This window comes from Euprymna scolopes, chromosome 13 (genome assembly GCF_053919585.1).
Source record: "Euprymna scolopes isolate OS-2025 chromosome 13, ASM5391958v1, whole genome shotgun sequence".
NCBI lineage: Eukaryota > Metazoa > Mollusca > Cephalopoda > Sepiida > Sepiolidae > Euprymna > Euprymna scolopes.
In genome coordinates, this window is record NC_136494.1 from 103,983,523 (window position 1) to 103,996,364 (window position 12,842).

At 34.1% G+C, this 12,842-nt stretch overlaps 1 non-coding gene across 1 annotated transcript; it reads right to left on the reverse strand.

Annotated features, from left to right (window-relative positions):
* Positions 1–7,225: 7,225 nt before the first annotated feature.
* Trnay-gua (transfer RNA tyrosine (anticodon GUA)) lies at positions 7,226–7,318 on the reverse strand. The gene is made up of 2 exons: positions 7,282–7,318; positions 7,226–7,261 (listed from the first exon to the last, which is right to left on the reverse strand). It is a non-coding gene; the product is annotated as a tRNA-Tyr (tRNA).
* Between the last annotated feature and the right edge of the window lie 5,524 nt (positions 7,319–12,842).

Below are 12,842 nucleotides of genomic sequence, written 5' to 3' on the forward strand. Positions count from 1 at the left end.
TTGCCAGGTCTTGGCTTTAGGACAAAACAGGAGCAAACCTGTCCCATCACATTGACGCAAAACCACTGACTGCCAAAGCTGCGGGGAAATCAAGTAAAACTGTCGTGCAAACGTGACTTCTACGAATAATGTATTAATCACTCCGCATGTACGGATAAACTTACACAAAAGAACATAGGCTGTAATTATATAAGTGCTAAGAAGTAATACGCGGAAGTACACTTATTTTATTCTTTTGTTGTTGTTGTTGTTGTTGTTGTTGTTGTTGTTGTTGTTGTTGTTGTTGTTGTTGTTGTTGTTGTTGTTGTTGTTGTTGTTGTTGTTGTTGTTGTTGTTGTTGTTGTTGTTGTTGTTGTTGTTGTTGTTGTTGTTGTTGTTGTTGTTGTTGTTGTTGTTGTTGTTGTTGTTGTTGTTGTTGTTGTTGTTGTTGTTGTTGTTGTTGTTGTTGTTGTTGTTGTTGTTGTTGTTGTTGTTGTTGTTGTTGTTGTTGTTGTTGTTGTTGTTGTTGCTGCTTTTCTTTGTTTTTTTAATCATTTTATTTTTTTCTTGAAATATACAAATATACTTTTTTTATTATTATCTCGTGCAACGCCGAATCAGGGCAGCTAATACACAAAGAAAAGTACTCCTCCCTAATCCAGCTTACCTACATTAAACCAATAGCTTCTTGCTATGTTAAGACATAATCTGTTTTCCCATTCAAAGTTTCGTATTTCTTATACATCCTTTACTTTATAACAAAACTTTTAATGAAACTAGAGAAACGCCTTTTATTAAATTTTAAATTGTTCCAGGAACAGGTTTTGACCGTGTTTATTTGAAATACGCAAACCCCTCTGATTGGTTGTAAAAGAGTTTCATACATGTGCTTGTCAGTCGGAACTCACGCGTGAAATCGGTTTCATTGAGGTATGATTTTCCCATTTAACAAACAATCGTGTGTTTACTTCATCTTCTTTTCTTAGAAATGTTTAAATCACTACAGACTTATTTCATGAAAAGATGTTTTATTGTTGTGTTAGACGATATTTATTACAAATTGAATCCACAGCAAATAATTGCTCTCAAGTTACAAATAGAGACAACATGGTTGAATAGCATTGCGCAAGATTGGGAAGGGTCGAATACTGAGTGTCGTTTGACGAAGTAAAACGAATCTCTATTGCACAAAAAAAGAAGAGTTGAGTAATGATAGAAAGGAAATACGTGGGTGATTTTGACCACGTTAGATCATGTGCAGATGATTAAAATTACTATAAAAAGGTGAGCTGATATCGCAGTAAAGTTAAACATACTATAGAAGCGAGGCGGGGAAATCCGTCTATCTTTCTATTTGGTTGACCAGAAAGTTCTTGCGGAATTTGATTTCAAATGATGTAGTTTCAAACAAATTTGTATTTGTTTTTTTTTGTTTTGTTTTTTTGTTTGTTTTTTTTTTTTGCAGAGGAGTCACCACTTATTAAGGCCCGGAAGCCATTCGAGGATAAGGGTTAATGAGTGTACTGTAGTCAAGGGAAACATGCCGTAGTAATCGTTAGTAGTGGACACTTGGTAAATTGGATTACATAAGAGGATGGCTCATCAAGAATTTGTTCACATTGGACTTGAAGACAACCATATTGTAGCCAGTTGGAACATAGGGAAACAGAACAGAGTTCCACAGTCGTGCAGTTCTAAGAAAGAAATGCTGTTCATGGACTCTACGTTTAGGTTTAGGCACAGATAAAGTGTGTGGGAAATTATTGATAGTGGTTTTAGCTAGACGAGTGTTTCTTGCGAAAGTCAGGCCAGGGGGATCATAGATTGGAGCTCAGACGAGCACTTTCTGTGGAACTAACGATAAAGCAAAGACAGGTTTGCAACATTTCTTCTGTGGGAAAGAGGTTGCAGGGAAGAGAAAAGGACATCCCTCACAAGGCTACGAAGTCTATTTTGAACTCTGTCAAGGCAGGATAAGTGCTTCTAGCAGCTCCTTCCCAGATGCGGCAACAATACTCCATCCTTGGACGTACTTGGCTTTTATACAGATAGAGAATTTCATCAGCATGTACTGAAGCGGTAGAACGACTCCACCATTTTTCCAGCGACCTTGGCAACGGATTTGACGTAGGTGTTCAATCTGAGATCAGGAATAAAGATCACACCTAGAAGCGTGTCAAAACATGGAGCCTCCCCAAGATGAGAGCCATTCATTTCGATTGATGCCAGACGGGGATCAGAGCGTTGATGATGGAAAGATCGAAGCTTGGTTTTAGATGCATTAAAAGTAACCAGCCACCTCTTTCCCCATTGCACCACGTGATCAAGGTCAGAAGAAAAAATAATCAAAAAGAACTTGGTCGTTTATGTCTTTTCAAGGGTTGCCATAGATGTTATTGTCGTCAGCATAAATGTCTATGAATGATCTTAGGATGTGATTTAGGAGATCATTTATGTAGGTCAGGAAGAGAATTGGAACCAGGAATGACTCTTTAAGGACTCCAGCATTAATACTGTGAGCTTCTGATTTCTGATCATCAACCACTACTCTTATAAACCTATCAGAGATATGATTTAATAATTGAAAAACATTTCGAGCTATGCCGTAGCTGGAGATTTTGTGGAGTAGACCCTTATGCCATACACTATCAAAGGCCTTTGATATGTCAAGGGCAATGGCCCTAGAAAGGAAGCCTCCGACGCTAATCCTATGAGATATAACTGTTAGCACATATAACTGTTAGCACATCTGCTGTAGATCTAGCAGAATGGAAACCATATTGCATGTCACTGAGGAGGTTATTTTTGCTGAGATGGTTGACTACTTCTCTATTTAACATAGATTCCATCAACTTACTCATAGCGCACAGGAGACTGATTGGTCTGTATTGAGAGGGAGATGAGCGATCGCCTGAATTTTTAAATAAGGGGCATACTGATGAGGTTTTCCAGAGTGTTGGAAGCAATTCTCCTTAAGACAACGCTTAAACAAATTTGTAAGCTTTCGTTATGATACCTTTACTTTAATATCATTTAACTTGCAACCGTTTTAGGACATCATGTCTTCTTTTCAGAACGTTGAATGCAAGATGGAAAAAAGCAAACTCCTTATTTCAGTTCAAGCTAGGCTGAAATGCTGCTGAAACAGCTCGCGATATCAACGAAATGTTTGGCCCAGAAACCACAAGTGAACACACAGCACAATGGTGGTTTGAGAAATTTTATGGCGGCGACGAGAGTCGAAGATGGTGAGCGTAGTTCAACGATCAATTAAGAGTCTTAACCGAAGGCAATTCACGCATAAACGTTCGAGAAGTTACCTCTGAATTAGACATAACGTATACGACGATTTCTAGCCACTTGAGAGAGATTGGAAAGACAAAAAAAATTGATAAATGGGTGCCTCACGAATAGAACGACAACCGAAAGAAACGCCGTTATGAAGTGTCATCTTCACTTCTTTTACGCAACAAGAAGAATTCGTTTTTCGACATGGTTGTGACTTGTGATGCTCAGTGGTTAGACGCCGACGAATTTCCACGACATTTCCCAAAGCCAAAGATCCAACAAAAGAAGGTTGTGCTGACTGTTTGGTGGTCTACGACTCGTCTCATACATTACAATTTTTTAATGCAGGCGGAATCATTACTGCGGATAAATACTATCAGCAATTGGATGAAATGCATCAGAAACTTCGACAACAATACCCAGCATTAGTCAACAGAAAATGCTCAATTCTCCTCCACAACAATGCCCGATCATACATTTCTAAACCAACCCTGCAGAAGTTGAACGAATTGGGCTACGAAACTCTACCTCATCCACCATACTCTCTCGACCTTTCGCCTACCGACTACCATTTTTCCAAGCATTTGTTTTGCGTTGGCAAAAGTGTGTTTATTCTGATTTCGATCGATAAATTTTAATTTGAGTTGATATACATTCATCTGAATTTAAAAGTTAAACCCGCAAGAATTTTTTTATCAACCTGATATGTCTCCCCCTCCCTCTCTCTCTCTCTCTCTCTTTCTCTCTCTCTCTCTATCTCTATCTCTCTCTCTCTCTCTAATTTCTTCTCTCACTTTCTGCTTCTTTGTGCAATTGCGTGTGATTGACCTAATATCGTGTCGATTGTGGTCATTAATTGTCCGTTAAGCTATGAACCAGCACTATCTTCCAACAAAGAGTAAAAGCGTAATAGGTATTCAACAACGAGTATACGATAAAATTCCCATTTGTTATGTAACGCACGTAGAGGACACAAAGCAGAGCTTAAACAAAAGAAAAACAATCGATGGGGTGCATTAAAAGAAACGTCAGATAAACATGAATTTCAAAAACAAATTGAGACCCGAAAAGATGGAAGAATTCAACATTCAGGATATACTTTAAAGCATACACTCCACCCCCTATATACATAATTATGGGAGCGAGGGTGCATTAGGTGAGGCATAAGAAAACAAGAACGGGTATTTTTAAGACATACCCATTGAATCTGCGCATTTAACGTTCAAAACACTATCCGAAACCTGTACATACCGAAAAGCTTGATAGACTGCCTGAAGTACAGACGTGATCCTTTTTAGAGATGGCACACGTCAAACATTCTGGTCACATTCACTTTGAAATTTTGCTGTATTGTAGTCAGATAGTTAATCTACATAATATTCTTCCTTGGTTAGTCCGTGCGTTATGCTTTTAAAAAGATCAAATCTATTCTATCATTAACTTAATTTTTTTTCCAAACGACTATGCACTAGTTATTCCAAGTGGCCGATGGAAATCCTGGCTTAACTGCTGGCAATCTGTTTCGTATACATACGCGAACACTGCGGTATGTTAAATTCAAAACGTTGAAAACAAAACATTTACACAAGAAGATAAGGATTACTGTTCTTCTTTTTCTCAATAAAAGTATATTAATTGTTCAAAGAACTAAGCTTTTTAGACGAAAATATGGAAACAACTATGAACGCAAATCAAATGTTATAAATAGAAAGTATCTAAGAAGTACCTTATTTTATTTATTTTTATTTATTTAATTATTTTTTTTTTGTCAAGAAAGTTTCAATAAAATAAGTATCTTATTTTTGTAACGACGAAAACAAATTTTACATGGACATAGCTATGATCGAAAAAAAATTTTTGTCGAGAAAAATATCAGAAAAGTGTTTTTAATTTTTTTTTTTTTTTCTATTAATCAAAACAATTTGGTCGTCTGCTGATAGCTGGTTGCCGATTAGCTAATTGCGTCGGCTTTTTCCGGCTGCTTTTCCGACAGCTTACTGAAAACTGACGGAAAATGCTAACGGGACCTTAGATCAAGTTCTGGATAAGTACTCAAAAATGTTAACAGAAGCGAATAAGTGCATAACTTATGACTGACTGGCCTTGAATTTGTATAACAGCTGTCATAAGTTGATTGATCATTCATTTGAAACTAGATGCACCTCCTCGGCGTTGCCCGGGAATATTTTTACTTTTATTTTTGTTTGACTTTTATTTAAGCACGTTGTTTATTCTTTTATAATTATTCTTAAACGGGACTTTGAAATCTGAATATAATTATTACGATGTCGTTTGGTCGTTAAATCAATTATTGACTCGAATTGTTATAAAACTATAACCAAGCTCCTTAAGGTAATGTTTTTAATCTCTATTTATCAAAAATTATTGGTTTTGGGTGTAAATGGCTTCCCCAGTGTTCAAACCTTTAATATATGAGGATTACTAAGAGTTTTAAAGCAATAAATGACTTTCTATTCAACAGTTTAAAGTCGTTCGAATTCTTTTCAAATTTTCAAGGAACACGGATAATCCATTCTATTCTTTTACTGTTAACAAAATATTAAAAATGCTAACTTATTTACGAAGAAATAGGAATGCATTCTAGTGGATTTAATTTTTTTAATTAAATTTTTTTAAGTAGGATTTTAGAAAGTTACTTTTTAGTATTAAACATTATTCAATTTTTATTAAGTAAATAATTAATATACATTACACACACGCGCGTATACACACGCACACACACACACACACACATATATATATATATATATATATATATATATATATATATATATATATGCATATGTGTATATATATATGCATATGTGTGTGTATATATATATATATATATACTTATTTTCCACAGCCGAACCAACGTCGCAGCCCACAAGAGCCAAGAAAGCCAACAAACCGGAAGGCCAAGACTCGAGTTTCGCCCTCATTTGGGCTTATCAGTTAGACATATCCGCGCTCAAACTGATGAGCCCAAATGGGGGCGAAACTCGAGTCTTGGACTTCCGGTTTGTTGGCTTTCTTGGCTCTTGGCGACGTTGGTTCAGCTGTGGAAAATATGTATATATATTCTCTCACACTTTCTGAACATATATATATATATATATATATATATATATATATATATATATATATATATATATATATGTTTCTCTTTGAGAACTTGCCTTTTCTCTGATGAGTCCACAGGGAGAAGTATCCATTGTTGAGATACAAATATTGGTTGCTCCATCATGAACGAAACTGTAAAATGTACCGAAGTTTTCTTTTGAAAATAACAGTTTTTTTTTGTTTTTGTTTTTTTTGCCATTACATAACAATATATATATGTGTGTGTGTGTGTGTGTGTGTGTGTGTGTGTGTGTGTGTGTGTGTGTGTGTGTGTGTGTGTGTGTGTGTGTGTGTGTGTGAAACAAAATTATTGGGCCGATTTAAACGGATAAAACAAAACAATTATCTATTCGCCCATAAAACTGGCTTGGTATTTATACACGTCTTAATACTATTATTTTTTATGTTTAATTATTATTCTAAGTTCGACTGAGTTTCAGTCTCTGGTTTCTTCGTGTAAAAAATCACAGAGAGAACTAGTCTTATTACCACCTCTGCAAAGAATTTCTCGTTTTGCTTATGTGTACCTAAAAACTAAACAGAATTTCCATTGACAGAGTTTCTTTCTAAGAACTTCCAATCCGTGAAAAAAAAACATTACCACGGGACTGTTCTCCTGCAGAATATAACATTACTTTTTACATCAATACTTGTCGAGTATTCTTCTTAATTAACCAAATTTTGTCCATGCCATGTATCATTTTCAAGGCTCTCGTGATAACAATCATCATCCAATTGACAATACTATTAACTTTTGCCCTAGAGTGACTTTTGGTCTCGGTCAGTGGTGACTCGTTAATACAAAACACTCATAAAAATAAAGCAAAAACGAAACTCTCGCGAGACGGATTCGAACCATCGACCTAAGGATTTCAGTTTAGATATAGACAACTACAGTCCTCCGCTCTACCAACTGAGCTATCGCGAGCTCGTTGGCACAGATGCTTCCTAATCCTTATATATTTAGCGTTTCTATTTTTATAGGACTCAATTATATAATGTTATTGTAAAGCTTATGACATCGAAACATGTTGCGTTGCTATTGTGCTTGTTAATTAATTTCGTGATCAATAAGCATTCATTACGTTCAGTCTATTTTAGGAATCTATTTTAGTCGGAACTTTTCATTTCATTAGATTATCTCTTTATCTAACTGTAGCTTGGCCTTCATAAGAAGGTATGTTCTATATAAAATTACGTCACATACCATGGCCAAGCGAGGCATGTTTGAAAAGTAAACCTTTTTATAATGAATTATGACTTTCTAAAATAAGTTTTGGAAAACTTTAACAATTGTTTATATTATTTAAAATCTTCGGACTACTGTTCTTATATTGAGTGTCATTTTCACAACGTTTCGATCGATGTAATCTCCGAACTTCTTCAGGTGTATCTTGTCGAACACGTGAATCTTTCTATCGAACTCGGGAATGTGCACGAAATTTCGAACGGAATTCTTTATTTAATTCACGGAAGTAGCATGCCTGTAGCGCAGTGGTTGGAATATTCGGAAAATTTCAGTTGTAAAAGTGACACGCTTCTGAAGGTTGAAGGTTCAATTCTCAGTGTGGGGTGACTGAAAATACAAATGTGAATTACTTAGGACTTCTATCCAGTTATGGCTGACGGGACATGAGCATGCAACACCCGTTAATTAAATAAAGGGTTCCGTTCGAAATTCGGTGCAGATTCACAAGTTCTGTAGTTAACTACTACTATGATGATGCTACGGTATGCTTCCCTTATTTCTCTCTTTCTCCCTACTTTTCTACTTTTCCCTTCCTTTCTTCTCTCAACGTCACCAGAGGTTTCAGCCAGTTGGAATAGAGGACTGTCCTGGAGGGAGATACAAAGAAGAAATCTGTCTCAGACATGCGAGAAAGATAGAAGCGTCAACATGCGACTGACCAGTTTCCCTGGGTAAAGACTTTTATCACAGAAATGTACCATCCTCTTTGTACCTTATATCTTGGAAACCTTTATAAAACATCATCAATCCTAAAGTCTTGTCGCACTTAATTATAACCGATGTTTTCTTTTCCACAACCGTTCTTTTTCAGCACTCTTGTTCTCTCTCTAATGTCGGAGGTGCCCCAAGAAGGGGACCGACCGAAATGGTGACCTTTTTTCAAACGTCGTTAAAATTTATGGTAACCGCCATAGTTCCACAAGATACACCTGAAAAAGGTCCGAGGTTACATCGACCGAAATGCTGTGAAAATGACACTCAAGATGAGAACAGTAGTCCAAGAATCCAAATAAAATAAATAATCAAACCTTATCTCAAAAATTCAGAAACGCAATACGTTAAAAACGTATTCAAAGAAAGAAAAGAAAATAACACAGTCCGATTCTTACTGAAATTGAATCTTATTCAGTATTGATTAAAAAGAAAACAAAAATTAATTGAATAGACTGATTAAGTTGTGTATTGTTTCTACATAATTTATAGGACGTTATACACGAAAATGACGTACACGTAAATGACGTTGTACACGTAAATGACGTACACTCAAATGACAATATTCTTTCAATCCCACTGAAACATATTTCTTATTCCATGAATTTTAAACAATAATAGATTATTAACATTTTTACATTTTCTTTACATATTTATCAAAATAAAAACACGAAAAGTCGAGCAATGCGATTTATAACTTCGTTAATCACAATATCAACGTATATGGTGTAAAAATATTCTTCGTTACGATACATGTTTTTAAGCAGAAACCAATCAAATACTGATTATGAACTTGGGGACAAAACAAACAATAATTAAACAAAGGATGACAATTCAAACTAATCCAGCATATTAGTTTATTGTCTGATTTTTATGGGTTGTTTTTTCTTTTCTTTTTTTTTAACTTTTATTTTGCGAATAATAATTTGTATTCTGATTTGTATCCATTTATTTTGCAAATTTGCAAATATTTTTTTTTTTTTTCAAATGAAATTGTATTTGAAATACAACTTGTTGACATATTTTCATCGGTTCGCGAGTATAATTCAAATTGCTTTGACTGACTGACTGACTGTTTTCAATAAGAAAAAGATTCGGTATAATAGTTTCGTGGAATAATAAATAGTTTTGGAAATAATGTCGAATGACATTTAGGCATTTCCTTAAAATTAAAGCCAACCGATTTTGTTTTCGAAAATATGTTTCAATGCTAATGTTTGTTATATGGGATTATTGGAAAATCATTAGTATAACTAACCTTGACATGATGACATTTAACGAACATTGATCTATGTATCTGGCCGGGCTCGTTACTCGGACCAATGTGACTCTCTCTCTCTCTCTCTCTCTCTATATATATATATATATATATATATATATATATATATATATATATATATATATATATATATATATATATATATATCTTTCTCTCTCTTTTTCCTTATCTCTCATCAGTTGCTTCAGATCTTCAGGATCACAGTTAGTGCCATGTGCAATTTGCTGGATGTACGTGAATCTAGGTCGTCCTACGCTCGAACTTTGATAGGATATGTTAATTGACTTCAAATAAAAAATAGGTGACGTAATTGAAGTATTTTTTTTTTATTTTACACTGCAATATTTTTTATTTCAATAAATTACTGATTAATACACACACACATGCACACACGCACGCCACACACACACACACACACACACACACACAATCTTATACGCATATAAATGTATATTCGAAACTTAACGGTTTAAAAGACCGGACAAGTGTAAGATTTTTTTTTTAATTTAATAAATATTTTTATTTATTAAAATTAAATTCAAATTTTCGATAAATAAAAGCATCTCCTTCAATAAAATCAAAATAATAAATATTTTCTTTATTTTTCTTTCTTTTACGTGGTATGCTGGTGGTAATGCCTGGCACATTTTTAGATGTTAATAAAGATTGAGGTTAGAGAGAGAGGGGGAGAAGGGTGGTAATAAAACTATAGATGAATAGATTTAATATGTAAAGATGTTTAAATACCGCTCTAGATAGAACGATTCTATTATGTTCATTTTTAATCCTTCGATTTGTTTAATTGATAATTTTTTAATGATAAAACGTTGTTCCTCCCCATCTCATCCATTACATGTCGCACGATATGTGAACCTTTAATTTTGTTTAATTGGTAATTTTTATATGGTAAAACGTTGTTCCTCCCTATCTAACCCATTACATGATATACTGTATGTATATGTATTTAGTTCCCGAGTTTACTTTTACCATCTATAATTTATAATTAATTGGTCTTGTAATTTATTAATTTGCACCTGATTACATTTTAATTCCCATTTCTCTTAAAAAACTATTTAATATATTTTAAACACTGCTATTCATCTATATCTCGACCCCCACCATTCTAACTCATAATTTCACATCTCATCAAACATTTTTCATAGTCAAACCTCAAATTTTCGCTTGAATTTCAAACCTTGAAACGGAAGACAAGCAAGGAACTACCGACATCTGATGCTTTCTTGACTGCAGAAAAAGGGAAAAAAACTACAAAAATTTGAATATGGTTATGCCATGTGTACGGAAAAAATGCTGTTACAAAACAGTGTGTATCAGAAAGTGTTTGCTCATTTCTGAAAAGGACTTTTTTTCAGTGAGAGATGCTTCTTGCTCTGACTAACCAAAGATGATCAAAAGTAATCAAGTGAAAATCGTTATTAAGCAAGATTTGCGTTTAACAACCAGACAAATCACAGACATTCTCAAGATTTCGAAATCGAACTTAGAAAATGAATTACAAAAACTAGGTTATATTTCTAAACTTGATGCGTTGGTTCCCCATAAACTGACAGAAGAAAGAATTTAGAAAACGAAATTTTTGACGAACACAATATTATTATTTTACTTAGACACATTATAAAAATAAATCAAAAGGGAAACTTTCGTGTGACGGATTAAAATCATCGTCCTAAGAATACCAGTATAAATATGAACAACTCCAGTCCTTCGCTCTACCAAATGAACTATTGCGAGGTTATCATACTAGTCACTTTCTAATATTTAATTATTTTTACTCCATATAAACGCTTAAACTATATAATTGAATTGAGGAACTATTGACATAAAAACTTGTTTTTGTAGTTAAATGTGCGATCATTGAATATTCGTCACATTCAATCTATTTTAATCTGAACTTTTTTGTTTCGTTGGTTTGTCTCTTTGCCTGATTAATTTGAATCTACTTTAGCACAACGTAATATACAGCATAATCACGTTCACACCGGTTCCCGTTAGATTACCGAAGTTAAGCAACGTTGATGGTGACCATTTAGGAATGTTAGGCATTGTATGTGCTCTGCTTATCTCGGCATTGTTTCCAATCGTCTAACACTTCTCCCTACCACTGGACTAAATTTGTGCCGATTAAGAAGTGTAGTTGGGGATTGCGTAATCCTTACCTTACAATTACTTGCTCAACTACTCTTACAGGGTGTATCCATTGTCTCATAAGACCGAACGTAAGCAGCATCACCATCGATTTTAGCCAGAACTTTTGAATATAACTGAAACATTCGCCCTCGAAATATTTCCTTGTCATGACTATATTTTATATTACAATCAAAATGATGGTTGGATTAAAATACAGTTGTGAAGCGTAGTAAACAAATAGAATGGTATTTTGCAAAGCAATATGCAAATGAATCTTATAATGGAATGTACATAATCAGCATATAACAAAGATACACTTTTCATTGTTTTCAGGCCTCCCGATAGCATTGATTATCATTCAATTTATTTCATAAACCCCTATACTCGAGTGTCGTTTGTCCTTGGTGATTAGTGATTTATTAATATTAAAAACGTTTATAAAAATAAAGTAAAGAGTGCAAAAGTTAAACACTCGCAGGACGGATTCGAACCATAGACATAAGAATACCATACATATATATGCATATATATATATATATATATGCATATATATATGCATATATATATGCATATATACACACACACAAAATTCAAAAAAATTAACTGTTTAAAGACCAAACAAGTACAGAATCTCTTTCAATAAATAAACATATTTATTTATTAAAATTAAATTTTATGTTTCGATTCATAACAGAATCTTCATCAGAAAATACAGGAGTTTTTTTTACGTACGATGGCGGTGGTAATACTTGGTACGTTTTCCTTTAGCTGTTGATGAAATGTAAGGTTTAAATGTCCGATATAGCAGAAAACGGCAGTTGAGCATGTATGCATTAAGTAATAGAAAGTCTCCTGTTTATAGTAAGCACTGTTGATATGGAATGAAAATTCAAACATTTAACGGTTTAAAGACCAAACAAACGCAAAATCTCAATATTTATTTCTTAACGCGTGTACTCGTATTTATATTTCATTACATGTTAATAATATTTGCTTTTTAATGTTATTAGTAGTAGTAGTAGTAGTAGTAGTAATATACCTGAACACGCAAAAATGAAGCAGAAA